Here is a 5,000-nt window from a genome sequence, read left to right on the forward strand (position 1 = left end):
ACACACACTAGGGGTGTAAACTGGTTTTGAGCAGCAGGGGGCGGGGCAGCAGGAGGCGGGGCAGCAGGAGGCGGGGCGGGGCAGCAGTCAGCGGGGCGGGGCAGCAGGGGGCAGGGCAGCAGGGGGCGGGGCAGCAGGGGCGGGTTAGGGTTAGGGCAGCAGGGGGCGGGGCAGCAGTGAGGGGGGCGGGGCAGCAGGGGGCAGGGCAGCAGTGAGCTGAGCGGGGCGGGGCAGCAGGGGCGGGTTAGGGTTAGGGCAGCAGGGGGCGGGGCAGCAGTGAGGGGGGCGGGGCAGCAGGGGGCAGGGCAGCAGTGAGCGGGGCGGGGCAGCAGGGGCGGGTTAGGGTTAGGGCAGCAGGGGGCGGGGCAGCAGGGGGCAGGGCAGCAGTGAGCTGAGCGGGGCGGGGCAGCAGGGGCGGGTTAGGGTTAGGGCAGCAGGGGGCGGGGCAGCAGGGGGCAGGGCAGCAGTGAGCTGAGCGGGGCGGGGCAGCAGGGGCGGGTTAGGGTTAGGGCAGCAGGGGGCGGGGCAGCAGTGAGGGGGGCGGGACAGCAGGGGCAGGGCTGCAGGGGCGGGGCAGCAGTGAGCGGGGCAGCAGGGGCGGGGCGGGGCAGCAGTGAGGTGGGCGGGGCAGCAGGGGGCGGGGCAGCAGGGGGCAGGGCAGCAGGGGGCGGGGCGCCATGAGAGTATCTCGATACGTATCGTGGGTGGTGTATTGCAGTTTTTCGGTTCGGTTCGAATATCGTTACACCCCTAACACACACACACACACTATAATTCTATAATACTATAGTAGAGATTCACCTGATATTTGCATTTACTTTTATGTAAATCACTCAGAAACCCACCGAGTATTTGCATGTAAAATTCCTGAATATTATAAACTCAGCATCTGCCACCTGATATTTACATGAGTGTGTGTTAGTGTCACGTGACATCAGCACACCTCAGATCCGTCACGTCACACGAGGACACGGTATTAAAATTGACATTTCGCTTAATTCTCAATCTTAAATGCTTTCTTGTCTTCACACAGTTTGTTGCAATGCATTCTGGGATTGCATATTCTGTGAAGGACATGTGATGCTGCCAAAATGACTGATTACCGCCTCATACTCACAGGATTTCACAGCAGGTTTCAGAGATGCAGAGGTTTCTCCTGATGTTGCAGTGATTTATCGTACTCAACATCTATAGAAAGACATCATTAGCATATTATTTATTATTTAGAAACGAGTTATCTTCAGGCTCTTCAGTTGCACAGCATTAGTGCTGTTCACTTCCTGTGGCACTTCCTGTTTTTTTTAAAAAGCTCCATGTTTGCTGTACAATTATTATTCATCTGTTTGATGATATATCAGTATCACTATACAATGTTGTTATTATTATTACTATTAATAAATAAAAATAACAGAATAGGGAATATTGGTATTTTAATATTTCACTGTAAAATAAAAAAAATAAAAATAAAAATGTCACTGTAAAATAAGAAATTCAATATGCAAGAAATAAATTATATTATTAATAAAATTATTTTACGTAAAAATGTAAAATTGCTAAATCAAGCTTTTATTTAGGTGGAAAACCACAGGGGGCTTTAAAGCTTATTAATTATCATGTATTCTAATTAAATGAATCTAATATTTGAAATTTGCACTTAGCCAGAAAGTTGCACTAAACTAAATTTGCACTTATATTGCAGTATAAACCATCGTTTCTAAGTACGTTTGAAGGTAATCTAGGCCATGTGCAGGTTAAATACTTTAGCGGTTTGATGTAAAGTTTGATATTTTTATAAGTCTTGTGTTATTTAAACACTGAAAGAGAGCTTTGTAAATCGATGTTTGATGTGCCTTGAGTAAAAGTGAGCGTTGTTTGTATCGAGGATGATCTGCCACTTTTTTATATTCTGTTTCTTCATAAGTATTTGCTAAGCCGTTGCTAATGTGTTCTGAGTGGTTTCTAGATTGACAAACGAAACTTTGAGACGTTTAAACACTTGAGATGTCCAGATGGATGCTAATGCCTGGCCATGAAAGAAGAGCCTGTGTAAACAGACTGAAGACGTGTGTGTGTGTGTGTGTGTGTGTGTGTGTGTGTGTGTGTGTGTGTGTGAGATAGACAGAGAGAGAGTGTAAAGCTCATGTACAGCTCCAGTTCTCCTCTATATCAGTGTCAGTGTTCCTGAACTCCTGAAACGCCTCCACTGTAGTCTCGAGTTTCTCCCGGGAACAAACACGCCACAATATTCCTCATTATAATAATTAATGCGCAGAGTAAAGGGGCGGGGCCTGGTTGAGTTAGTTAGTAGTGTGTTAAACTGGCGGTTATGGTAAGGGGCGGGGCATTTCCCAAACACACTCGAAGCGCTCGACCAATCACAACACACTGCTCCAGCCGACCAATCAGAGCACAGTGTGTTTTTCAGAAGGCGGGGCTTCATAGAGACAGGAAGTAAACAGAGCGTTACTGACAGACTGGGAAGAGAGGAGCCGCAACAATGGAGAATATGAGGAGAATAATCAACATTCAAGCAGGAGAACATGTTTAATAGAGACAAAAACAAGACTAGGAATAAAAATGGCCTCTTTAATACAGTTTCAAAATACAGAGGTCCCCAAAATAAATGGTTATTGTGCTTCACATCACCCTGTTGAGTTCATTTAGCACTAGATGACATTATTATTATATTTGTATTATCCCCTTATATAAACACCATTCACATGCGTCTCCTTGACTGATTTGAAATGCTGTTACATTTCTTGGAAACTTTTCTTCTGCTTTGTTGTCCTGAAACTGAAGCAAATCATTTGTTGCTCTTGTCTTGTAACTTTTACAGATATTTATGTAACTTCTCAAATCAAACCCAGAATCAGCGTCTCCGCTGGGTCCAGTAAAGCACAGAGACGTGGAGGACGTGTGGGTCTAGAAGTGAAGGTTGTGCTGGTTTGTGAGGCGGCGAGAGCTCAATTAGGCCTGGAGGAGACGCTGAGCGGCGCTCTCGCTGTGAGATCCGGTGTGTTATGTGCTAATGAGAAACCCTGGACCATTCCCTCTCTAATACACACTGTGGAGATGGACGATCAATTAACTTTTGAAGAAAAGTGTTTTTTTTCTCCTCTTCAGTGTGTAAAGTCATAGTAAAGCCGAGCCAATCGGGTTTCCTCAACTCTGTCCCTCATTGGTCAGTCAAACAGATAGTCCCGCCCCTAACTCCTGAGCCAATAGAAACTGCAGCAGATTTGAGCTATTTTTGGAAGCTGTTGCGAAGTTATAATATCTTTAGAAAGCAGATGATATTGTTTAGCTTGTATTTGTCTAGAGTGATTACAGCAATATATATATCTTGTAAACATCGGATCTTCACTAGTCAAAAATCAACAGGTCATGTGACCCATGACAACCAATCACTGAAGCTCATTTGAATACAGATGGATGAATGTTCATCTGAGAGAGAGAGAGAGAGCATCTTACTGCACTCCTTACTATCAGAAGTACCATGCTATTACCATGCTTTTGAACATGATACTATGGTAATAATAGTACATAGAAATGCCATGGTGCGAGAATATTGCAATATCATACAATATTGTCACTGAGTCATTGGAATAAGTGATTTTTCACTGGAATTATGGGTGATTTCCCCCCAGCATTGTAGGGGATTGTCCTTGGAATTATGGATGAATTTTGGCCGGTATTATTGGCGATTTTTTCTCAATTATTATAGATGATTTATACTGTAATTATGTGAATTTTTGCTGGTATCAGTGATGATTTTCACCATAATTATAGATGTTTTTCAATGGAATTACGTTCATTTTTGTTGGTATTAATGTTGATTGCACCAGAATTATTGGTTATTTTTCACTAAAATATGGGTGATTTTTACAGGCCTTTTCAGTGATTTTTCAAAAAATGTATGATATTTATGTCTAGCTCTTACTAATTTTCTTTTAAGTAGCCTTGTTTGATATTTAGTCCTCCATCTCGACCTCAGTGAAATCTCTATTAGCTCTATTAGCATGTTGAACTCATGTAACTGGGTGATTTTTCATCATATTATAGATGATTATTTAATAACCATAATGAAAACATGACCCCACATTTGTTGATTACAGTATGAGGTAATCATCATCATCGTCATAATCAGCAGAAAACATCATTAATGATGGAGCCTCTTCCAGAACAGTGAATATCTGAGACTCTTCTGCCCTCTAGTGTTCAACTCGAGCATGTGCGGCTCACACACACACACACACACACACACACACACACACACACACACACACACAAACAGACACACACACACACACACACACGCACACACACGCACACACACACACACACACACAGACACAGACACACACACACACACACACACACACACACACACACACACACACACACAGACACACACACCGACACACACACACAGTGTGTGCTTCAAATAATAATTTTCCGTCACTTGGATTATGCTCTGGTGTTTTTATTGGCCTTTATAATATTGCAAAGCTTGTTTTATATAATAAAAATTAGTATATATAAATATTAGTATTATTTTCCCCGAGTTTCTTCTCTAAGAAGTTTTACTATTGTTGCCTTTTGCTGCTTGCTTTACTTTCTCTTTTACCTCCTTTATTTTTAATTTATAAAATATTTTTATTTTATTTTTGGAACAGTGTGTGTTGTAAAAAGCACTATACAAATAAATGAAGTGGATTATCCTCTATTTTAAGCCTACGTTAAGCAATGTTTCACACTTGTAATCCTGGCATTACTTTCAACACTGTGGTGAATTAATAAAGTGAAATATAAACTGCAGGATTACATTAACCCTGGGTTTAATACGATCTTAAATTAGCAACTTAAAAACCCCAAAAGTGATGATTAAGAATAATCTGACGGATCATGTGACACTGAAGACTGGAGTGATGATGCTGAACATTCACAGGAATAAATTACACTATATTCACCATATCATTACTCCAGCTGGGTTGTTTTAA

Source organism: Phoxinus phoxinus (assembly GCF_949152265.1).
Source record: "Phoxinus phoxinus genome assembly, chromosome: 24".
Classification (NCBI taxonomy): domain Eukaryota; kingdom Metazoa; phylum Chordata; class Actinopteri; order Cypriniformes; family Leuciscidae; genus Phoxinus; species Phoxinus phoxinus.